This window comes from Ranitomeya variabilis, chromosome 5 (assembly GCF_051348905.1).
Source record: "Ranitomeya variabilis isolate aRanVar5 chromosome 5, aRanVar5.hap1, whole genome shotgun sequence".
Lineage (NCBI taxonomy): Eukaryota > Metazoa > Chordata > Amphibia > Anura > Dendrobatidae > Ranitomeya > Ranitomeya variabilis.
In genome coordinates, this window is record NC_135236.1 from 653,837,314 (window position 1) to 653,863,779 (window position 26,466).

Genomic DNA, 26,466 nt, shown 5'->3' on the forward strand with positions numbered 1-26,466 from the left:
AGAGAAGGTAAGAAGAATCTCTTTTTTTTTTAATGTTTTGGAGAAGAGTGGCAGAATGGAGAACATAACAGGAAGGGGCTCAGGATGGGGGACATTATACCAGGAAGGGGCCAATGATGGGGAAAAAGTGGAAATGGTGCACATTCAGATGAAACGTATTATGCAGCAGTGACCATCAGCTCCCTGCCCTACAATACACGCCACCGGCAAATCAAAGGCATGCCCCTCACGGGCAGTACATGGCAGTGACATCATGCGCTGCCCATGGGTGGCACTCCGCAGTGAGCAGCTGGCCTCTATAGCAGCTATACAAGGGGATGCCACACATAGTGGGAGCATGAGAAGGTAAGAAAAATCTCTTTCCTTTTTTTTAATGTGTTGGAGAAGAGTGGCAGAATGGAGAACATAATAACAGGAAGAGGCTTAGGATGGGGACATTATACCAGGAAGGAGCCCATGATGGGGAAAAAGTGAAAATGGTGCACGTGTTATGGTGCAGAGACACTACACTACAATACAAGCCGCCGGCAAGTCAAATGCCGGAAGCGGACATCGGTGTGCCCGTCATGGGCAGCGCATGGCAGTGACATCATACGTTGCTCATGGCTGGCACTGCGCAGCCAGCTGCTGGCCTCTATAGCGGCTACAGAAGGGGATGCTGCACATCGTGGAAGCGTGACAGGGAAAGAAGAATCTCTATTTTATGTGTTGGAGAAGAGTGGCAAAATGGAGAACATAATAGGAAGGGGCTCAGGATGGGGGACATTTTACCAGGAAGGGGCCCACGATGAGGGACATTATTACTGGAAGGGGCTGAGGTTGAGGGACATTACTGAAATTGGACCAGGATCGGGGACATTATTACAGTAAGGATCTCAAAATGAGGGACATTATTACAGGAAGGCTGCCATGGTGTACATTATTACTGCAAGGGACCCCAAATGAGGGACATTATTACAGGAAGGCTGCCATGGTGTACTTTATTACTGCAAGGGACCCACAATGGGGGACATTATTACAGTTTAGGGACAGTATTACTACATGAGGCCAGTATGGGAGACATTAAGGGGGTTAACTCATATGTCTTTATAGGATCTAGAACGCTACAATGGCCCATACGTCTGTCCAACATGCAGATGGGGGCCCGGATCCAAATTTTACACCTGAGCCTATCAGACTTTAGTTACGCCACTGTTTAGACTATTTAGTTCCTTCATTCTTACGTGGTTCTATATGGCTTTTTCTTGCATTGTCATTGTCATTATTCCCATACATCTTGTTGCACTGGCACTTTTTTTAGTTTGGTAGAAGGGACTCCGGTAGTGCCAGTGGTCTACAGGTTAGGGTGTGAAATATGTTGTGCCCCTAGCACTGGAAACCCACGCAAGTGCCACTGGTCTTCCATAGTCAGGACTGTTGACCATTATGCACACACTGTATGACCGCACACTTTTGCTTCCACTACTACAAGAGCATGTGCCCATTTTACAGCTACAAGCCCCAGATGTATTGCAGGCCTTCAGTACAGTGATTTTTTTTTAAGGCCATGTCACTTTTGTGAAGGAGAATGTATAAGGAATGGAAGCCGATGGCAAATTGTATTGGGAATAGCTCTTTTTAGTGCCTGGTATTTTATGATTTTTTACATAGGACTGCGGGTAAACCTTCTGCATTATCTTTAGTGCACTTTTACATCGGTCTATGAATATTCCTTTGTCTATCTATGCTGCATGTACTTGTATGTTCTCAGGAGTTTTTATACAATAAAACAATTTGCTTAGACAATAATCAATGTTTTTTTTTAATTCTTTATTTTTCCCACTTCACATCAGCAAAATATCACAAAGATCCTCTGCATAAGTCTTCAGATAGAGCAAAGTAGAGCCTTGAATGGAGGAGCGCAGGAAGCACACACACAATGGCCTGCATAGCATTTCATGGTTACCATGGGAACAGTGGGAGTCAAGGTTGAGGCCTACACTCGAACAAAACAAAATGCATAATTATTACACAAGAATAGCTCGAATAGAAAACTAAATGTATGGAAACCAGAAAGAAATGAAATATAACATTAAAATGTGTGTGTGGGGGGTTAAAAATAACAATGAATTATGTATATAAGTAACTAGATTAGGCAATGTCCTGACCTCACTAACGCCCGGCAACACCGCAAACGGAATTTTTTGCCTCAAATAATGACAGGAAAATCCACCAAATATCAGACCATTTTTAGAAATGTTGGATGATGACGCATCTTTCTCAAATTTTCAAAGTCATTTTACTCCAGAGTGCTGCATCTCCGCATCACTGGTGAAGGAGACATCATCGTAGGTATAATGGCCGCCTTTTCCTATTAGTTGTGGTAAACCAAGAAAATGTCATTTAGCAATGGTTGAATATGACGATTCAAGGAATTTCTCTAGCGATTTTTTTTTTTTCCTTTAGGGGAAAATAGGGGTTGTTCAGTTTTTAACAGCCTAGGTTCACATTTATACAGTGTTTTCTGCTGGACGTATATGCCTGAATAGTGAAAAAAAAACAACTATGTTCGGGCATATATGGTAAACAAAAATGGGCAAGACGAAGTGAAGGTTATGTTCTACGTTTTGTCAGGGTTTACTTTTGTATTGTGTTTTTTGGGGAAAACGTTTTTTGGCTCTCAAACAGGGCTACCACCAGGAATTTTAGGGCCCCATACTAGCAAAGTTTTCGCGCCCCCTTGACACTGCACCAAGTCCACCCCAGCCCTGCCTCCACCTTTTGAACATTCCACAGTCCCACCACCCACTCTTGGGAAAACTCCACTTCTGCCCCACATTTTCACCAATCCCACATTAACAGTTCCCATCGAACACCATGGCACATACATAGCTTTTATTTTGGATGAGCAAAGAGGGAGGCACAAGAAGAGAAGCGGGTGGGTGGGCCAGCGGGTGGGCAAATGGCACAGGTTGGACAGGTGAATAGGCGTGCGCGCACAACTCATCAAGATAGCGCTTGACTCCTGCATATAATGTGCCGCAAGGGCCCACAGCGCACCATCAGCTTTGGAATAGAGGGCGGGTTGGCAGCATCTGACGTCACTGATCTCAGACGTGGTTGGTCCCTCTTCTGCGTCCATACAATGTAAGTATCTGCAGCTGTGAGAGACTGGGGTCCAGAGGCTTAATAAAGCAAAGTAATTAGCCCGTGCCCCAGCATGCCAGGCTGTTTATACAGTGGCTCGGTTGTGCTGCCTCAGTGCAGCATGTCTCATCCAGTCTGAGCCCCCCTTTGCTTCTGCTCACCGAGCCCCATAAAGCAGTAATGCTTTAGTGGCAACCCTGTTCTCACATATGAAAGACATCTACATTTTTTTCTCCATTATTCTCAATGGGAGATGTATTAAAACATATAGTAGTGCGTTTCAATACATCTAAAACATGCACCTTTTCCTGTCTGTGCCAGGAAGTTAGTGGAAAAAATAAAACCTTTTTTTACATTTATATAGTCAGACATCGTTAGACGTATGGAACAAGCTTGAATATGTTTTGGACATCTATGACCTACACGCATGTCATATGACTGCAGATGGTCAAATGTGAACTTAATTAATACGCTTATGTGCTGGTGCAGACAACCATATTTTCGGTCCAACAAAACATCAGATTGTACTTCGCCAGTCTTATCCTATGGGGCCGCATCACACGCACGTGTGCAATTTTTTCCTTGGACCGAGTCTCTTTGAGGAAAAAATTGAAGCATTCATGATTTGCATCCGTAAGTTGGATAGCACTCAGCCAAGGAAGTCTATGCTCATTTTGTTTTTATCTTAGGTTCCGTCTGTTAAATGGTCACAGTGTGAATGTGTGCCTACAATTTGGACATATACCAGCATATGTTCCAGCTCATTTTTTTTTATCAAAGTAAAACATGGCTGCATATAATTAGAGATCCTATCCCCGATTAATGCTCGGGCAGTGGGTTCCATAACAAACTTATCAATATTTTCCCTCTTTTTAGTGATATTAACAATTGTTTTTCTATTTTGCACTAATATTGGCCACCGTTACGGTCTAGCACCAGTGGCCGAATATGCAGAGTGCTTTCAAGCTTTTTTATGCTGAGCTTGTAAGCACGGCACTGAATTGCTCATGCGAGCTGTTGGCTCCTGCTTCCGTCCGTCCTCAGTCCTAGCACACTTCTGATGGTGCATAAGTAACGTTGCCTCCTATAGCGGTATCAGCAGTGGACAGTTTGGGACGCTGAGCACCAGAGCTGCCGGCTTGAACTGTCACTCAGGCACACACACCCCGCTCTGCAAGCAAAAAGCCCCGATGCTGGAGAGTGGACTTCTGGGGAGCTAGGATGACATTTCCTAAATCTCTGTATATAAAGTAGATTTGTTGCTTTTTATCCCCTAAAAAATAACAAAGTGCCCAACCACCATGAAGATATTTTAAGAACTTAATTAGCACAAAATTTTGAACCTATTGAGATAAAAAAAGAATGATATTCAATGGTGAACATTCTCTTTATGGCCGATCTGCAGTTTAGGTCTCATACTCACTTGCGCGAGACTCGGATGAGTCTCGCACGGCAATACCCCGGCGCTGCACCTGGCACAGAGGAGCGGAGTGTGCGGCTGCATGTATTCCTATGTGGCCGCACGCTCCGATCTGAGTGCCGGGTGCAGAGCCGGGTTTTAAACATGCGAGACTCATCCGAGTCGCAAGCCCTTAGACTCATACTTTTTCATGAGTTTCATTTCCAAAAAGCAAAAGTTCCTACAAAAGCCTAATTGTGCATGTGAAAATGAATCTAAAATACTTTTGTACAAATTATGCCACCAGGAGTCCTCACATTAGGCGGAAAGACACGGCCCACGTAGCGTAGACGGCGGCACATCATTTAATCCTTCCCTTCATTTTACGTAGCTGTCTTTCCACGCGTTTCTGTCCCTTCAGCACTGTGGCGAAATACATATTGGGCTGCAAGCATCCGGCCAGCAAAACTGGGAAGCAGCTGTTTCTATCGTTCATGCTCCATTAAATGTTAAACTGTAATACAGTGTCGCTGTCTTATAAAGAAACCAGGCATTTTGAGATGTTTTCTATCTGTGACTCTCCAGGACAATGGAACATCGGGGCTGAGCTATTAAGTACCGTCCCCTTAAAGGAGATAGCCAATTTTACTTTAGGTATTCTTTTATTTTAGATGTTCTCAAGACGTTCCGTTATGTCATGCCCCCAGCTGGCGTAGCTATAGGGGGTGTAAAGATATAAATTGTTCCTGAGAAACGTGGTTATGGCACAAAGCCTGGACTTCTCAATACTAGGAGAGATTGTCCATCCTCAATCATGAAAATATATTCATGGGTGACTTACCTACCTCTCTCCATATTAGTTTCCAATTTTGGTTTTGCAAACTGTAAAGTGCTGCAGAATATGTTAGCGCTATATAAAAATAAAGATGATTATTATTATTTACAAAATTGAATTCCTCTTGAAAAACAAGATGGATTTCTCCACCTCCAAAAAACTCTGTTTGAACCTAGCCTCTAGATCTTGGTTCAGTTTCTTGGTTCAGTTCTACTCCGTTAACTATTACCTTGAAGGTCCTTAATTATAGAATGTAAAAGGGGCACTCATTAAAGACATCGAAATAACGAGATTCGCTTACGGTGGCATGAGCTAAAACTGGAGACAGGAACTTCAATGTCCTCCAAAAGTGCCACCAAACTGGGTTGAGGAGAAATAGGACGTTCTAGTTGACGGCGCTACTGTGAGAAAGGAGGGGTTCGACATGTGGTGATACTTTAAGTAGCTTGTATTAACGCGTTTCAGGTTTGTTCCTAGCTCTTTCTCAAAACTGTCCTACAATACAGTATGTCCAAACTGGGTTGCACTCTAATGACTAGACTAATAGACCAACCATCTGTGCCACTGTGGGTCTCTGACGGGCTAATTTCTGAAACAGTCTGCCTGCCTACATACCACATGCTGGGTGGCACTAGTATCTTATAGGAATAGATCCTCATTTCTCCTGCGCTACTACATTTTGCTAAATCCCAAGGATCCTTAGCTGCCCCTCATGCAAAATACACATTGCAAATTACTCTGTGCAATAGAGATAGGGTCTCCAAGTTGCAAAAATCCTAGTCCAATTTCTTGTTGGAAAGAGGTGCCATTTCTTTAATATGCTTGCAAAAGACCGTAACTTTATGTGGCATGCTGATCCCTTCTCTGACAAGATGGCCATCTGCAGACTGCATCCTATCACGATCGGCAAAATTGGTAGAGTTTTTTGGCACTGGTTCCTACAAACAAATTTGATAATAAAAGGCAAACAGGCAATCCCTGCATGTTTTAGCCATGAGATATGTAGCCGCGGTGACTCGAACATATTTTTCAAGCACGTCGAAGACACTCGGTTAGCACCCGTGCATGCACGGATAGCACCTTATTTGAGCACGTTCGCTCATCACTAATAGGGTCCCATCTTCTGTAAGTATGACCCACGGGGTCTTAAACTTGAAGTCCAGAGATGTGCTTTAAAGTTTGGTTCTACTTGACGAGGAACTCATTTTTAGAATCTAGGATACTCAGGTGGCTATGAACTTGGCAGTTGGGAAGCTGGCCAAAATTTGTGGGTCTAGCCATTCCCCATAAATGAAGGCATTGTAGTCTGTAATATGGAGTCTATAAAAGGTTGTTGTACTTAATTGTGATTATCGCCCTTCCACATGCGCTAATACTTTCAGCTTCACTGCACAACCCTCAGGAACGTAATGGCGTTATTACTTTATATGCTGGTTTGAGCAGTGTTTCCATTAGACTATATATAAATACATTTCAGTTTTATTGGCTTGCTGACTTCCCTAGAGATCTGCAGAACAATGACCCATTCCCGCTATTACTTGACAGGTATATATTGATTTATTTTGCACAGTATTAAATGTTTGCAAACAAGCTCAGGTTGAAAACGGCAATTATTTTTGTTTGCGATACATCTGCAATTTTTAGAGTTACTGTTCCGGAAAATATGTCTTTTCGACAAGGAGCAGTGAATTAACTCGTGGGGTCCTAGGCAGGTGACCAGCTGAGGTTCGAAAGATAGCAATCTCTTTATTAGACCCATTCATTGTCTTATGTAGAAAGCAGACGGCTCACATTTTAGCTTTTAAAATTAACAATATACCTTAAAGGGATTGTCCAGTTAAGAAAAGTTATCACCTGTCCATAGAATAGGTGATAATTTACTGATCTGTGAGAGTCCGAGTGCTGGGACCGCATCGATCGGCAGAAAAGGGAATTGTTATCCCTGACACATGATACAAAATGGAGCTGCAAGTCTGATGCCCAAATGCCAGCAGCCCCATACAGAATGAAAGGAGCGAGGGCCAAGCATGCACATAGCCACTCCATTCTAACAGGGATAAAAATGCCGCCGTCTGACGATTGTTGCGTGACCCACCGGTCGGACCACCACCAATCAACAAGTTATCACTAATAATGAGCGAGTATACTCGTTGCTCGAGTTTATTCAGTGTAGAACGACACGCATCACTCTGATACTGCCTTTGCCTGAAGAATCAGGTACTGTATTTTGCAGACTATAAGACGCATCGGACCATAAGACTCCCCCCAAATTTTTGGGAAAGAAAATAGGACAAAAATATTTTTTTATGGTGCTGTGTCTTGTAGCCGATATTACAGTAGCTTACCGGTGGTGGAGCTGGGTCATATGAGGCAGGGTTGCTGAGGTACGAAGCTAGCGGTGGCAGGAGTGCGGCAATGCTGCAAGCCCCGGACTGGGAGGAAGGGGTGTACGGCGGTGCAAGGCTGCTGGCCCTTGGCTTTACGAAAATGTTGGCGTGAGCGGAGTCCCCTCACTTCCCATTGATTTTCTTGCGGTGGGCTTCCAGCGGAAAATGGCTGCCGAAGGCATCATGTGCGCAGATTGAAATCTCGGCAGCCAAGATTTCGGGAGCCGAGATCTCTATCTGCGCATGCGCTGCCTTCGTTGGCCATGTTCACGGGAAATCAATGGGAATAGTGTGGGGACTCCTCTAACATTTTCTGAAGGCCCAGGGCCCAGCCGGAGGCCCGCAGCATCGCCTCACTCCTGCAGCAGCGACCCTGACTCCTGTGACCCCGCTCCACCACAGCCACCCACCTCACCCCGGTAAGCAACATTCGGATTATAAGACGCAACTCCATTTTCTTCCCAAATTTGGGGGGAAAGTGCTTCTTTTAATCTGAAAAATATGATAATTCTTTTATTAGATGGGAGTCTTACAGTTGAGAATCCAACTTATCAGAGATGTCTCTGGCCCTACATCATGCTGCTGCCAGATTCCATAGCAAAAACCTGCTGACAGATTCCCTATAAACCTAAAACTCCCACTTATTAACAAGGCCCCATAAGTGACTAACCTAAATCTCATCTGTTACAAAAATTAGATTTCTATAAAATACCACACCCATACGGGATATACAAGTGGCAAAAAGCCATTACCTAGAAATCAAACATCCGGAGAAGGTAATTTATCATAATATAGTAACAGCATGGGGGGATGTCACCGTCACTGGCACAGGGATGTCACCGTCACTGGCACAAAACTTACTTTACCCTCCCAAATGAAATATTAAAGCCGTTTTCTGGCTTTCAAAGCAGATGAATTCTCTGGAAATCGGAGCGTTCCAGCTATTATTGTGCTATTTGACACGGAAAAGCAAGTCAGCAATATGTGCTTGACTTTTGGCGTGTCACATTGCAGTAACTAATTGTCGCAAATTACCTTTTTCCATCTCATCTACAGCGGATAATTCTGTAACGATGACGTTTGCTCAGCATGTGTTTGCATTGTGTGACTTGCGTGATTTACTTTTCCCGACTTTTCAGGGTAGAAGGTTCTTTTTTTTTTTACCCGTACATTTGAAAAACCTTGACTTTCTGTCACCGGTGTGGTGGCTGCACACAGTTTGAGGTTATATTTCGGGAGCACAGTGTAATTGTGGTAGCAATTTGTAGCCTTTCATGATTTAGAATATCCCTCCGCACCGCTAATTACAAAAATAAATAGCAAGCGTGCCATGTATTGTATTGTGCCCTTCATTGTACACATGTAAATGGGGAAGGACAAGTTCGTTTTCTGAGACATTTAATTCTTAGTGGACCAGCCGTCCAAACTTGGGTTATGTGATGAAAAATCCAAAATGTAAACTAAACAATCAGTTTGATTCTACAGTTCAATGTCATATGAGGCATGATACCATAATTTTACATTCATTTAATACAAGGATGTAAGAACGCAGCTCGACTAGCCTTATTGACCCAAATTAACTGCATTCTAAAGGGGTTATCCAGCCTTAGGTTACAAGTCTGCAGTCATTCTATGTGGCTGCAGACTTGTGCATCTTCACATTGAGCGAACTATGAGGATTCTCCAGTGTCAGCGTCATGTGACTGCAAATACACCGCGATTTGCATACTTCCGGGCACATTCTGACTAGACTTGTCCGGCCTTGCTCAATACACGTGCACAGTCTAGTTGGCATGTGTCCGCATGTATGCAAATCACATAGTTGCAGTAACGCGCCCGCCACTCTCGGGGCCGGCACCAAAGGATCCTCACAACACTCACAAGTCTGTAGTCACATAGAGTGACTGCAAACATGTAGCCTAAGGCCGGACAACCCCTTTAACGATCTTTGATCCTTGTAGTTTAAGTCATTTACCAGAGATGAGCAATTTAATTTATGCTGCCCTGGCCCGGCGTTCATTCCAGTCCTCAATGTCAGCCAGACTACACTTATGCTCCCGGCATCCTGGATGCCTCCTTATTTGGTACCACCAATTAATGAAGTTGCTGGTCCTAATAAGTGCCAGAGGTGCCCAGAATGCCGGGCTGAGGATGCCGCTTGTAGACATGAAGACCAGCTGCAACGGACTGGATGTCGGACCAGGGCGCTAGTCGGTTCGGCCTTGCACTCGTAAAATGTGAAATTGGCCTTATGCTCTATCATATTCCAATGGTCATTTTCCATCATAATTTTTCCATGAATTTCAGCTAAAACCCATAGATTCTCAAGCATCAGGGTAACGAGACATGATATTATCTTCACATTTAAGACCCCAATGTAAAGACATTAAGAGGACCCAACCATTACACCTCCAATTGGCTTCTCTAAATGAGGAAAATAGGCTTGTGGGGCACTCCAGGCTTCATCTATAGTTATGCCCAAGGAGAATGTGGGCTTCTAGGGCTTTCCAGAGGAAATTATTCTAAAATTTCACTCTCTATCTATATAAATAGTATTAAAGTATGCAACAGCTGCAGGCTTATGTTGGGATGGATTTTGTTGTGCAGACAGCAGATGTCGCTGTATTGAAGTGGTGCTGACATCTGATACATGCCGCCTGATCTGCTGCAATACACAAGAGTGGCGCTGTTTTTGAAAAAAAAAAAAAAAAACAGATTTCCTTTCCTGTATTCTCTAAAACTTCACAATAATTGTCCTTCAGGAGACACATGAAAAAAAAAAATTAAAATAAATTCCTGGACTGCTTTTTATGGCATTATCCGCTATGCAGACCCGACCGCTAACCTCTCTCATTTTCTGGTTTGTATTCACTGAATGAGGTTAGTTTTACTATTGATTTCTTTGTAGTCTCCCCACCAGCGCACACTGACAAGTACACAAACACAAACCTTGTCGGCACAGAAAAAAAGGGAAAAAAAAAGCTTTTAATCCAAATTCCACCACCTCTGGGATTGCCTCCTCTCTCCCGCCTGTCTAGACGGATAAAGGAGCGGTATGGAGCCTAATAGGAAATAATGACAGGTATTTTGTTCGCTATTATGACCTGTCAGACGACTTACAGCATCCGGAGATGGCAGTACCCTATGCGGAAATGCCATCTGTGCATGTATGAGGTCCAAGGTGGCGATTTGGGGGGGAAGGGCGTAAAAGCAAAAATCTCCATTCCGCCATGGCAGCCATTAATATTTCTGAAATGTAAAATTAATAAGTCCCAGGGGACTAAATATCATTCCAGTTACCGCGTGGTTTGTGATTTCCCATTTTTTTTCAGTTAAGTGACAAGAACAGCAGACCAATTATACGTAATTATCTTACTTAAAAAGCCTAGCGCCAGCTCATTTCTCAAGGTGCAAAGTTGTAACTTGTTAATTTTATCATTATGGTTAAGTCAAAACACATGAAACGGCGCGCACCTTCTTTTAATGTCATGTTGCGTCGGCTTTAAAAACAGGCTTGAGTCATCCAAAACTCGACATTACACCGTTCCTCCGTTACTCTTCCTGAAAAAGGACAGCTGGGTGTTACCACTGTCTTTCCCTTGAGGCGTGTTACTACGGAGTCTGACGCTGTCCAATCCATGCTGATATTGTCAGACTGTGTAAGGGTACGCACACTCCCTATTGACACAGGAAATCATAGCACCTAGCTGGTAATTTAGTCATACATTTCCAAGTGTAATAATAAAGAAAAGCATGGTGGAGACTTCTAAAAAAAAAATTAAAACTCTAGAATTTTCTTTTATAACATGGAGAATAAAACAGATGTTATACATTTTACTAGTCAATTTCTAAGAGTTTAGAAATAGGGGCTATGGCATTTCAGAGAAAATATATGTTAATTGGGGACCAAAGCTGGACACTGGTCCGGCTGGGTATACCCTATGTTGCACATGGGGAGAGACCTGTCAATCACCTGAGCGGTGCTGGGAAGAGCCGGCCAGGGGGTTTTGCTGGATAAATCTGGTCTAATAAAAGATCTATGGTATCTAAATCTAAGCTTATTACATGACTCTTTTCAAGTCTCTATTGGCACTTATAAAGGGTGTCTCTCAGCCCAAAATGACTGCTTAAACCGAGCACAGGCACTTGGTGCACCCTTGGTGTGGCCGAGCAATTCAGTGCACCTTCCCACCTACTTGTTTTAAATCTATAGTTGCCCTCTTCCTCCTTGATTGACAGCTCTGGCGTTATTTGGGGCCAGAAGAACGTGGAGACAGATAGTAAAACAAGTAGGTGGGAAGGGTACTGAACTGTATGGCTACGCCAAGGTGGCACCGAGCACCTGTGCTTTGTTTGAACAGTCATTCTGTCCTATCAGAGTCCCTTAAAAACATAGGCTACAAGGTGACAAGATCTCTGAGCTAAAAGCCTAAGGGGCACAGACACATTAGGCTTCTGTTGCCTGAACCCACCATCACCCTTTTGTTTGGAATTTTTTAATTGGGAGGTCAAAAGACACTCTCTCAAAGACAAATGTCCGTGAAAATAAGGATTGGAAATGTGGGATTTTAATATGTCTGATCCTTTGTTCCCACTCAAGATAAGTCATATACAGAGGCATCAATCAGATATTTAGTCACTTAAAGGGGTTGTCCATGCCTGGGACTCAAGTCTGCATTTATTGTATGTGACTACAGACTTGTGAATCCTAACATCGCGCGCACTGCACGCTGTCAGGATTCTCCAGGACCGGCTCAGCTTCTCCTTCTCCATACCCTGATGTCTAGATGTGTAATGTGCCAAGTTCCCTTTAAGAACATAGGCGCCTACAAAATGACTTACGAGCTGCTTAAATGGACCCAAAGGACGACTACCCTGCTCATATATGTGAAGTGCAGCAATACTTTGTCCATTTCAGGCAATGACCGGAGTCACAGTAAAAAAAAAAAAAAAAAAAAGAATCCATAATGGATGTATGCGGCTTTATAAACTGCATTAATGTGCGGCACTATATATCACTTATTGAGGAGAAATGCTTTTAAATCCATTATTAATACTGAAAGCGTAATGTAAGTTCTGGGCGTTTTTTTTTCTGCTATGATTAATGTGAATTATTTCTTCCATTCAAACTTAATGTATATTTTAATATACTGTATATTATAAATGAGAAAGGCATACATTATAATACATCGCTTAAACTGTCTGTGTGGACTTTAAGGGACAGCGGACTAATGGTTTCAAGAAACCTTTTGCATTAAGCTTTCCAAAATCTACTACCGATGGATCCGGAAGAGCAGGGATGTGAACAGCATGAGGAACGCTATGAACCTCATAGGAGAAGAGGAAGGTGTTTGCACACAGAAAGAAGAGCTCTTCCTCTAGTAAACTCAATAGGATCATGAACGCCCAATGAGTGTAGGGAAAATGTGAAGGTAGTCAGCCCATATGGAAAGGAAGTGGTCTTCTTTGAGAAAAAACCTTGGCCAGTGGCATAACTAGAGTTTGATGGTCCTAGATGCAAAATTTAGACCTGTCTGTTGGTCAGATATATGGGCCCTTGAAGCTTTCTAGAACCTATAAAAACATACATATTCGCACCCCATATAATAATGTCTCCCATCTTGTCTCCTTCCTGTAATAATGCCCCCTGTCCTGGCCTCTTCTTGTAATAATGTCACCAGTAATGTTCCCTCCTGGCCCCTTCCAGTAATAAGGTTCCCATCCTGGGCTCCTTCCTGTAATAATGCCACTCCCATCCTATAACAATGTCCCCCCTTCCTGGGATAATGGCCACATCCTGGGCCCCTTCCTGGTATAATGTCACCCATCCTGGGCCCCTTACGGATATAATGTCCCCCAAACCAGGACACTTCCTGGTATAAAGTCCTCCATGCTGGACCCCTTCTTGTTCCAATATTCCCCATCCTGTTCCCATTCCAGTAATAGTGTACCCATCCTGGCCCCTTCCAGTAATAATATCCCCCTCCTGGCCCCTTCTTGTAATAATACCCCTCTGCATTCAATGCCCCATCCTATAATGATGTCCCACATCCTGGGCTCCTTCCTGGTATAATGTCCCCCATCCTGGGCCACTTCCTGTTATAATTTCCCCCTTCCTGGGCCCCTTGTGGATGTAATGTCCCCTAAACTGGGCCACTTCCTGTAAAAATATCCCCCTCCATCCCATGCCCCATCGTATAATAATGTCCCCCATCATGGGCCCATTCCAGCAATAATGTCCCTTGTTCTTCTCCAGCACATTTTAACAATAAACAAACGATTATTCTTACCTTCCTTGGCCTCCATGATGTGTGGCGTCCTCTTGTATAGCCGGCACAAAAGTCAGCATCTGACTTCGGCGTGCCTGCATGGACAGCGCATGACATCACTGCCATGCGCCGCCCCGTGATGGGCAAGCCGATGTCACTGATTGGGTCTTTGCACCACAATACAATTCAGCTGAATGTGTGTCCGAGGAAGCACATCCAGGTCAAATTGTCGCTGGCATTGACAACCCCCGCTCGCGCATGGATTTGGTCGTGGTTGCACCATCTGTGACCGTGATTCTTACACCATTGCCCCTAGCTTTGGACAACACCTTCAAGCAAATTATGTTAAGAAAACATTTCCCATAATTTTAAATACTTTACCATGTATGCTCTTTGCTAATAAGTGCCCCAATATTTGGTTGAATTAGATTTGTTTGGAGTTCATTGGGTTGTGGACTGATCTTCTCAACCAACATAGGGACATTGGTGCTTCCTATCACGGCCATTCAAGTTCATTGGGTGTGATGGCTCCAGAAGATGGTGAAAGGTTTGGTATAAAGAAGATAGGCACAAACTTAAACAAAAAGGATATTCTTATTGCAACGTATTTTAGGGTGGTACCACCGTTTTTATATTGGAAGAGCTCCTCAACGTGTTGTATATGTAGTCTTTGATTGATAGAGGTAGAGTTAGTGAGTGACTAATATATTGGCTCCATTGTTCGATATAATAGGGATGTAATAATGGCAGGTTGGGTGTTTTAAGATCTAGTGGTAGGTTATTAAAGATTGGTTTTGGAGACAAGGTTAGATGATATCAGCCAACAGACCTGTAGGATGATGTTCCATTTGATTGTCCACTTCTAGTAGACCTCCAAGGCTGGAGCTCTTTCACCCAAGCTCCGAAGTCGCAAGGTTTAAGGTGGTGGTACACACACTCTGTTAGATTGTCCTATACTGTAGCATATCAACAACCTTGTTAGGTAGATGTTGAGCATTTAGGAGTTCCTCCAACCATCGTAACCTGTCTTTGCCCCTTCTTCTGAATTGAATGTTGTTCACTTTCATCTAGTGATGTAGAGCTTCACTAATGAAAATGTTCAAAAAAATCTCCATGGGGACAATTCTTCCAAGTGTTTTCTGCCAGAAACCTGTCATAAAACACTATGAAAATTTGCGAAATCTTTGCACAATGTAGGTTTGAACAAGAATGTTAGGACTTTTGAGGTCACTGGTTTGAAGCAGCTCTGCTAAAATGGGCAGAACTGGGAAGGTGCCAGGGTGGGGCGGGCATTTCCGGCAAGAGCAGGCCACGAAGAAGATGCCACTTAATGAATTTTCCAGATCGTTAACCAGCAATTCATTAAGACTGTTATTATGCATGCCAGTCTTAATGAATCAGCCCAAATATCTTCCCCTGATCATAAGTCAAAAATATTTATTCTTTATGCTTTTTCCCAGTTGATGTTTCTGGACCTTTCTATGTTGGACAGTTGCTGATATTATATACAGTGGTGCTTGAAAGTTTGTGAACGTTTCATAATTTTTCATATTTCTGCATAAATATGACTTTTAATCATATCAGAAATTCACACAAGTCCTAAAATTTGATAAAGAGATTCATATCAAACAAGTCAAAAAAATAAGATGTCATGATCCAATATCACATTTGAGAGTTGTAAAAGTATGTGAACCTTTAGGATTAGCAGATAATTTGAAAGTGAAATTAGAAGGTGATGTTTTCAATCAATGGGATGACAATCGGGTAAGTGTGCGACCTGTTTTATTTAAAGAACAAGGATCTCTCAAAGTCACCACTGTATATGTTTACTGGTCATAGTAAAGAACGAAATGTGTGCATTTATTATAGTAGAGGACTACTTAATCATCTGCGGAGACTATTTTTATTCCATTGTTCAAATTTATTTTTTTCACTTGTGAAAATTGTGACATCCATAGCCAGCAAGTGAATTTGGGAAGCCTGTGGCAACCAATTGTGAAGTTTATCATCTTTATTAAAAATCCCATAGAAAAACATCTTTTTATGCTTTTTTCAGATATTACAATTTAAATATGTAAATGTATCTTTAAAAAAAAAAAGAAGTAAAAAGAGGTCTGCAACCTACCGTAATTTTTAACTCTAGGCATCACCAATTTTTTTTCTTCTTTTTTTTTTCTTTCTTCACTCTTGAATTTATGACAATGGTTTGTTGTGATGATATTCTTAGTATGTGGCGTGCTGTGTATACTGGAGTAACCATCTCATGTGACGTCCCACACACATTCCTGTAGGCGCTCGCTGATGAATGCAGATCCTCCTTCATTAAACATTTCTGTAATTCTAAGGTCAAGTTTCAGCCACACAAGGTTTTTTTTTCTCTTCTATCAGACAATGGCCGAAGTCAAAGCCAAATCTAAAATTAAAAAGCCTATTCGTAGGAATATTATGGTAACATAGAATAATATCTGGTGAGGTTTGTTTTATATGGAAAAAGTTGAGCAGCTTTGTAAATACACTTTATTTCTCATTTTGCACGTTATGATTTTCATGCGTGCAATATTATTATATATCTATATTATATGATCTTAAAGAAGTTGTCCACTACTATAACCTTTTTTTTTTTTTTCATAAATCTTGCTATTATGTGCCACTGAAAACATCTACTGTGTTTATTTTAGCAATATTACCTTTTATCATGCTGTAGCAGCACATCTTTAGTGCTGGATTCAGCTCTCATGGGGTTAATCGACAACTTCCTTTCTCCTGAGTCATTGTGCTCTAATACTACAAGTTCCATGATGCATTGCACTGCTACTAAGCCTGAACCTAGCACACCCACTCCAAAACACACCCCAACCCCTCCCTCCTCTCCCTCCTCTATCTTCAAACAGATTTGTGATGTCATTTCTGTCCACAACCTCCTCTTTTACATCTGTCCAACCCACACTCCATTACACACAGATAGAGGGAAAGATGGATAGATAGATAGATAGATAGATAGATATGGGATAGATAGATACATACAGATATATGTCTATTTCCATAGATATGTCCATATCCATGTTTCTAAACCCCTTCACCCCTGCAGCTTTTTTGTTTTCGTTTATCGCTCCCCTTCTATCCAGAGCCATAATTTTTCCATCTATATAGCCATGTGAGGGCTTGTCTTTTGCGGGACAAGTTCTACTTTTGAAGGACACCATTGGTTTTACCTTGTCATGTAGCAGAAAATGTGAAAAAAATTCAAAGTGCAATGAAATGGCAAAAATAGTGCAATCCCACGCTTGTTTTTTGCTTGGCTTTTTTGCTCGGTTCCCTAAATGCTAAGGCTGTGCACACATTGTGGATTTGTTTGCAGATCCGCAGCGTTTTTTGCCGCACTGAATTGCATCAAATCCGCAGTGTAGTGCACAACCAATGTAAGTCAATGTGAGCCGCAGACTTGTTGTGCACATGCTGCGGAAAAGGCCGCACCGAAACGCAGCTTTTTTTTCTCGCAGCATGTCACTACTTTTGTGCGGAACTGCAGCGTTTCTGCACCTTTAGGCCATGTGCACACTCTGCGGCGTGCTCTGCAGGTTCTCCCGCAGCGGAATTGATAAATCTGCAGGGCAAAACCGCTGCGGTTATCCCTGCAGATTTATCGCGGTTTGTTCCGCTATTTCCGCTGCGGGTTTCCGCCTATACTATTGATGCTGCATATGCAGCAATATGCAGCATCAATAGTAATGTAAAAAATAATAAAAATTGGCTATACTCACCCTCTGACGTCGCGATCTCCTCGGCGCTGCACCCGGCGGTCCAGTTCCAAAGATGCTGTGCCGAGAAGGACCTTCGTGACGTCACGGTCATGTGACCCAGGCGTCATCACGGTCATGTGACCGCGACGTCACCACAGGTCCTGCTCGCACACCAACCCTGATACCGGACAGCCGCGTGCAGCGCTGAGAGGTGAGTATAGCATCATTTTTTATTTTAATTCTTTTTTTTTACACTATTTATGCTTCCCAGGGCCTGTAGGAGAGTCTCCTCTCCTCCACCCCGGGTAGCAACCGCACATGATCTGCTTACTTCCCGCATCATGGGCATAGCCCCATGCGGGAAGTAAGCGGTTCAATGCATTCCTATGGGTGAAGAATCGCTGCGATTCTGCACAAAGAAGTGACATGCTGCGGGTTTTAAACCGCTGCGTTTCTGCGTGGTTTTTCCCGCAGCATGTGCACAGCGGTTTGCGGTTTCCATAGGGTTTATATGTTAATGTAAACGCAATGGAAACTGCTGCGGACCCGCAGCATCAAAATTGCCGCGGATCCGCGGTAAAAACCGCTATGTGTGAACATGGCCTTAGACTTTCATTGAGTCGGGCACATCCGCCGCAAAACCGCAGATGTAAAAAAGATCTGCAGTTTTGCTGCGGATGTGGGTCCGAGAAACGCAGCAGCTCGGGAGGATGGAAGTGTGTGGGCGGTGACGGTGTGCGTCTATGTGTGGGCGGGCAGGGTCTGCGGGCTGTTCGGATGTGTGCTGCGCTGTGCGGGACTGTTCAGGTGTGTGCGATGTCTGTGGGCTGTTCGGATGTGTGCGGGGCTGTGGGGGGGGGGTCTTTTGGGGTGTGTGTGCAGGCATCATCCGATGGAACTACAAGTACGCAGCATACAATCTGCAGCTCATTCGGATGTAATCCGGACAGTGGACACACACCCTACGCTATCCATACATCTATCAATAGATATCTATCCAGACACATCTACAGATAGATATATGAATAGATAGATGTATGCATCTATAGATCTATCTATATGTAGATCTGTCTATCCATTTCATCTATCATCTATCTGTCTATCTGTGTATTTAAAGGAGTGTGGGTTGGACAAATGTGAAAGAGGAGGTTGGACAATAATGACATCACAAATCTTTTTTTTTGTTCAATAATACATCTTTATTTACCTTTCAAAAACGCACCAAAACGCCTAAAAACCGCGCAAAAACCGCAACAAAAGCGAATTAAAAAATGCATCAAAACCGTGAAAAAAACTGCATAAAAAATGCATCAAAACTGAAAAAAATCGCATCAAAACCGCACCATAATTGCATCAACACTGCACCAAAAACTGCATCAAAACTGCGCAAAAACCGCACCAAAATCGCACCAAAAACTCCATCAAAACCACACCAAAACCACACTAAGAACTGCATCAAAACCGCACCAAGAACTGCATCAAAACCGCACCAAAAACTGCATCAATACCGCACCAAAACTGCAAACTGCACCAAAACTGCAAAACTGCACCAGGTTTTGGTGCAGTTTTGATGCAGTTATTGGTGCAGTTTTGATGCTTTTTTTGGTGCGGTTTATGCGCGGTTTTAATGCCGTTTTTGGAAATAAGTAAATAAATGGAAAATGTGCATGATTTGAATGGAAACATGCATGAAAAAAACGGATTCCAAGGCCGGATTCATCATTTCACAGCTCAGTTTCATAGTTTTTTTGCCGCAAAAAAACGCATGCGTTTATTTGCGGCAAAAAAATGCATTGCTGTCTATGTAAACGCATGCGTTTTTAAGCACATGCGTTTGCGTTAAAAACGCATGCGTTTTTATAGAAAAAAGAAAAAAACACTGAAACACCACCCACCACCATCAGGGTGATAAAGGGATCCAAACCCTAACCCTACCCCTAACCTCACCCCTAACCGTTTAATGAACATTTTCTGACATAGTGCCACGATATTTCAGTGCCACGTATTTCAGTGCCACGTATATAAGTGCCACGTATGTAAGTGCCACGTATATAAGTGCCACGTATGTAAGTGCCATGTATGTAAGTGCCACGTGCCACGTATATAAGTGCCACGTATGTAAGTGCCACGTGCCACGTATATAAGTGCCACGTATGTAAGTGCCACGTGCCACGTATTTCAGTGCCACGTATATAAGTGCCACGTATATAAGTGCCACGTATATAAGTGCCACGTATGTAAGTGACACGTATGTAAGTGCCACGTGACACGTATTTCAGTGCCACGGATTTAAGTGCCACCTATGAAAGTGCCACGTATTTCAGTGCCACGGATTTAAGTGCCACCTATGTAAGTGCCACGTATTTCAGTGCCACGGATTTCAGTGCCACGGATTTAAGTACCACGTGACACGTATTTCCGTGCCACGGATTTAAGTGCCACCTATGTAAGTGCCACGTATTTCAGTGCCACGGATTTAAGTGCCACGTATTTCAGTGCCACGGATTTAAGTACCACGTGACACGTATTTCAGTGCCACGGATTTAAGTGCCACGTATTTCAGTGCCACGTATTTCAGTGCCACGGATTTAAGTGCCACGTATTTCAGTGTCACGTATTAAAGTGCCACGTATTTCTGTCACGTTTACGGTTAGGGTTAGGGTTGATGTCACCGCTCTATAGGACCCTCAGTGACACACTGACAGGAGGCAATGGCTCCTGCAGTGTATCACTGAGGTTACTAAAGTTCACTGGTCTCACTTTATGGCAAAAAGCTGCGTGGGAACTTTCTCATACAGCATGCCATAAAGTGAGACTAGGGACTATTTTCTCACAGGGGCGTAGGAATACATTGTGGGGAATACATTGTGGAAGGATACCTTCCTCCCCTCATTGTCTTCCTGGAGCCCCTGGTGAGTGGTTGCATCAGCAGATGCTCCAGCTCTCCACGGGAGATCGTCGAGGGACACTCGTTTTAATTGGATTTCTGCGGATCAGGGAGTATAGTGTTTGTTTATTATTTTAATATTTTTTACAGATGACAATGGCTTCGGGGATCAAAGTGACAAGTGATGGTGAGTATGTAATCTATGTTTAATGTACTGTATGTCTGTATGTATGTATGTATGTATGTATGTAATGTATGTATGTATGTATGTACTGTATGTCTGTATGTATGTACTGTATGCGCATGTCGTCGCATGCCGCATGTCGTCGCATGCCGCATGTCGTCGCATGGCGCATGTCGTTGCATGGTGCATGTCGTCGCATGGTGCATGTCACATGATGTTGCATGGCGCATGTCATCGCATGCTGCATGTCGCATGTTGTCTCATGGCGCATGTCATCGCATGGCGCATGTCGTCCCATGTCGTTGCATGGCGCATGTCATTGCATGGTACATGTCGCATGCCGTCGCATGGCGCATGTTGCCGCATGGTGAGTGTCGTTGCATGGTGCATGTCGCCGCATGGTGCATGTAGTTGCATGGCGCATGTCGTCGCATGCTGCATGTCGCATGGCGCATGTCGCATGTTGTCGCATGGCGCATGTCGCCCCATGTCGTCGCATGGCGCATGTCATTGCATGGTACATGTCGCATGCCGTCGCATGGCGCATGTTGTTGCATGGTGCATTGCGCCGCATGGTGCATGTTGTCGCATGGCGTCGCATGGTGAGTGTCGTCGCATGTCGTGTGTTGTATGTATGTATGTATGTATGTATGTATGTATGTATTGTATATGTGTATTTTTTTATTTTTTTTTACATTCAACACATTAGCCGGATGATGGGACTACTACTGTCCCATCATTGGCTAATGTGTCACTCACTGCCACTGTAGCAGGCAGAGCCCGATGGGACTTGTTGTCCCATCGGACGATGCCTGCACACAGAGACAGACACACACACACCACCCCCCAGCACATACCGGTCCGCACAGCGCCGGGGACCGGGACCGCAAAGCGCCGGCGACCGCACATCGCCGGGGACCGGGACCGCACAGCACCGGCGCCCGGGACCGCACAGCGCCGGGGACCGGGACCGCACAGCACCGGCGCCCGGGACCGCACAGCGCCGGGGACCGGGACCGCACAGCACCGGCGCCCGGGACCGCACAGCACCGGCGCCCGGGACCGCACATCGCCGGGGACCGGGACCGCACAGCACCGGCGCCCGCCCGCACATTCCTGCCTAGCCCCGCCCGCCCCCAGCACAGCCCCGCAGGCAGCCTCAGCCCCGCCCACAGCCCAGTCACTCTTTGAGTGACTGCTGTCTGTGGAGCCTGGGGACACGCCTGCTACTGACGTCACGTCAATTTCCAGAGTCTGGAAATTGACGTGACGTCGGCGGAAATGAGCGGCGGCTGAAGCCTGGGGGTCACGTGACCCGGACTCAGGCACCAGCATAGCGCCGCTCACAGGCGAAAACGGCTAAAGAAGGTATTTACACAAATCATCAGGGGCCCCGGGGGGATACATAGGGGGGTTAATTGAAAGTAGTGGACAACCCCTTTAAAGCTGCATTCAATGGTTGTCATTGGAAAGAGTCAACAAGATTGTTGCCAGACACACCCCTATAAGCTTAGTCTAGCTCTAGCTCCTATAGTGCAAGGAGATAGTTTATGTGATATATGATTACTATGCTTGGTTAAAGGTCTACAATGCTCTGTCATCATCTTTCTGCTATGTGATCTGACAGCAGCATGATGTAGAGACAGAGACCTTGATTCCAGGGATGTATCACTTAGTTTACTGGGAGCAGTAGTTGTAATAGAATCACAGTTTTTCTTGCTGCAGATCTAGCAGAGCTAAAATGCTCAGCTGTGTATAACCCCGCCCACACCACTGATTGGCCGCTTTTCTGTGTAGTGGTGATTGGACCAGGAGGCACGAGACAACTAGTCCTGAAGTTTTAATCTCCTTCTGAGAAAACCCTGATTTTATTAAAACAGCAAAGCACAGACTAGTAAGTGATACATCACAGGAATCAGGGTCTCTGGCCTTACATCATGTTGCTCTCTGATTACCTAGCAAAAAGGAAGGAGCTTTAGAGAACAAGTAATGAAGGCTAGATGTTATACTAGTGTAGCAACTCACTCGAGAAAATAGGTAACAAACTAAAAACTCTAACTGACCCTGCTGGTTTATGTACAGAATAGAGATCCTGACCAGCAGTCCCTAAAGGATCCTCTGTAAGCAGAGATAGCCCTAACCACAGACCAGAAGATGGCAGCTCGTACCTATACTACCTGAAAGGCCGTCGCATGTACCTCCTAAACAACCGAAGGGCAGAGCAGAGTGTGAATTTCCTACAAAAGGGAAAGTGTGCTAAAAAAAGGAAAGATCCCATAGTGAGTAAAGTAAACCACGAAATACCAAATAAAGTATAAAGTACGTAATGTTAGATTATATGTTGCCTACTTCTGAAAAGAAACAGAAGGAAGATGCATAGTAAAGAATAGAAACCACAAGGAGAATAAATCCTAACTGCAAATTCACTGATTGGCTGTAAGTTATAACCGAATGCCTGAACATCCAAAAGAAACTATCACCAGAAGGAAATGCCAACAGGGGGACAGAATATAAAGCTGTACCCGAAAGGTGATAGGGCAGACAAATGAGAACACCTGTGTTATGCTAAATAGACTGCAGCCAGTTAAACAAAATCTAAACACCCAGAGAAAAGGTGTGTCAGCTGTGGCTCGGTGGACAGAGAAGCTGACCACAAAACACAAGCTCAAGGGTTTGAACCCAGGACCATAAGACTAGGAGATTTAAGTTTCGCAATCTATAGAATTATTAAAGGAGTTGATCCAACTTTTTACAGAGTTAAAACTGTAAAGTGATTGTGATTTGGGCATATGCTCCTACGTGGCCGTTTTCTATAATGATGCCGACGGAGTCACAGTGTGCTCTATCGTGCCTCAATTTCGGCCATATACACTGATTTGAGGCAGGCAGTGAGATGTAAATATGTCCCCATGCAGGTTCTCATATTCATATTATAGTCATGCCCCCATATCCAAGTCCCTATATTTTAGTTATGCTCCAATCCAGGTCCTCATATTGTATATATGTCCCCATCCAGGTCCCCATATTGTAGTCATGTCTCCATATTCAGGTCCCCATATTGTAGTTATGTCCACAAACCAGGTCCCCATATTGTAGTTATGTCCCTAGGTTTTAGGGGAGGAAAACAGAAAAAAGTGAAGCAAAAAATGTAGTAAATTCTATACTAATATCCTGGAATATATATGTCCCCAATCCATGTATACATGGCCCCCTCATCCCTATCCTGGTATGCATGACACACATTCCCATCCCTATCTGGGTATGCATGGCAACCATCCCCATCCTAGTATGCAACGTCCCCTCATCCCCATCCTGGTAGGCATGGCCCCCCGCATACCCACCCTGGTATACATGGTCCCATCATCCCCATCCTGGTATACATGGTCCCTATTATCCCTATCTTGGTATGCATGGCCCCCTCATCCCTATCCTAGTATACATGGTCCCCATCCCTATCCTGGTATGCATGGCCACCATCAGAAAAAAACATTAAAAAACATAAACCAACCTCCTTACCTACTTACCTTCCCTGCGCTCCCCCGCAGCGTCTTGTTCTGATTCCATCAGCTGATTTATGCTTGTAAGCATCGCATGGCAGGCACAGCATGCGCTGCTTACAAGCAGAGGACAGCTGCCGAAATACTCACTGCTCTCCACGCCGGGATTATAGGAGTGGAGAGCAGTGAATATTCATTGATCTTTAATAACAGGAAAAGTAGATGGCTTCCTGCGGCAGGGCGATCACGTGTGCCTGCCACTTAAGGGAATTAATATTCACTGCTCTCCACTCCTATAGTCCTGGCATGGAGAGCAGTGAAAATTCATTCTCTTTAGTAGCGGACACATGTGATCGCCTGGCCGCTGCAGGAAGCCGACGGCTGCGCTTACTGTGCCCGCTATTAAAGAGAAATGAATATTCACTGTTCTCCACTCCCATGGGCATGGAGAGTTGTGAATATTAATTCCTCATTAGCAACAGGCACAGGGGTTAGCCGCGGCAGCCGGATCCTGCCTCCTGTGACCCGCTGCTCTGCCACAGCCGCCTCTCCATCTCCCTACCACAGCAGGTACATCATTTCAATTGAATGTGTGTCTAAGGGCGCACTTTCATCAGAAATAAAAAGCTGCCCGGGCAGGGATGCCAAGGCATCTACTTCGCCTGAAACAGCTTCATGGGCTGCATGCTGCCCATGGGTTTGAGACCCCTGCTCTAAACAGTGGTTTCGCACACAATGACAGAGGCGCATCTTGACTTATAGGTCACCCTCTCCTCTTTCACCTTACTTTTGCCTTGGTCCTGCTGGCCTGCAGAGCTAACTACTAGGCCACCATGCACATTAATTTTTTGTGTGCATTTACAGTAAAAAAAATTTCATTATTATTTCATCATTTTTGTATATCTCCAATATCCTGGGGTGCAAAAAGACCTAATTTAATTTTTTTCTCTTATGTATATTCAAATTACATTGTGAGAGATCATTTAAATTTAGTTTTAAGGTTTCGGTTTAGAACCGGCAGCGGCATAATGTACATCAGCCTCTGAAGTAGAGGTTAGGTATGAATGTTAAAAGCTCCAAATGAATAATTTGCATGAGCATTGATGGTAAAGCCACACATGACTTATCCTGACATCAATGAAAAATGTCACAGAAAGAAGGGTACTTAATGAAAATAGTAAACCATTTCAGCAAACCGCCATGATCTAGACATCAATGGCCGCTCTGTAATCACTGTTCCCACTCAACTCTCTGCAGTGCACTTATTGTACTTGGAGATGGCTTTTTTGTTGCTATTTCCACTATTACTAAAGTGTTGAGTACACAAAATGGCCTTGGGTACATAAAAAAATACTAAGCACATAATATATTGCAATTGTGCGGAGTACCGCCGTGAGGTCACTGTGTTCTCTTACCCTGGTATCACATTGTTGAATGAGGTGCATTTAGGTGAGTGACCAAAGTTCACTTTTTTCCATTTCTTTTAAACCCCTTGGAAGTAGTTCGCAAAATGGTGCTGTACGCCTTAACTTTAGTTATTCACGAAATCCGAAATATGTAGATATTTTTGTAGATATTCTAAAGATTCGAAAATCGTTTAGCTTCTGTGTGTGACCACCGAGTAGATCAAACTTTAAGGGGATAGCCAAGACATCTAATATTGATGATCAATCCTTGGCATAGGTCACCAATATTGAGTCGGTAGGGGACCGACAACCAATACCCCCATTGACCAGCTGTTATTGGCTCCAGTGGTGGCTCCATGCAATGTGTAGCGTTGTTTTCATCCAGCCCCTGCAGGAGCAATGGGGGTGTCAGATATGAGATTTCCAGAAATCTGATATTGATGATCAATTATAATGGAATATTAGGTGCAAACCCTTTATCATCAAAGTTCTACACGCATATGGATTTGCCGTATGGTAGCAAATTTTGTAGTGCCTTTATAACAGTGCCAAAACTGATCATCACAACGTCTAGTGTACTGTTTCGCAACTCCGGTCCTCAAGACCCAACAGGCCAAGTTTTCAGGATGTTCTTAGTACTGCACAGGCGATAATTTCATGACCCGCTCAAGCATTAATTCCATCACCTATGCAATTCTAGGAAAATCCTGAAAACGTAACCTGTTGGTGGGTCTTC

The 26,466-nt window shown here is 43.9% G+C and overlaps 1 protein-coding gene and 1 long non-coding RNA gene across 6 annotated transcripts in view; one reads left to right on the forward strand and one right to left on the reverse strand.

The window, feature by feature from the left end:
• The window catches only part of SGCD (sarcoglycan delta), a 589,398-nt gene that overhangs the window by 475,690 nt on the left and 87,242 nt on the right, over positions 1-26,466 (forward strand). The gene's annotated exons all lie outside the window — the stretch shown is intronic.
• On the reverse strand, positions 1,873-2,997 carry LOC143776727 (uncharacterized). The gene is made up of 3 exons (XR_013215900.1): positions 2,868-2,997; positions 2,148-2,350; positions 1,873-1,975 (listed from the first exon to the last, which is right to left on the reverse strand). It is a non-coding gene; the product is annotated as an uncharacterized LOC143776727 (long non-coding RNA).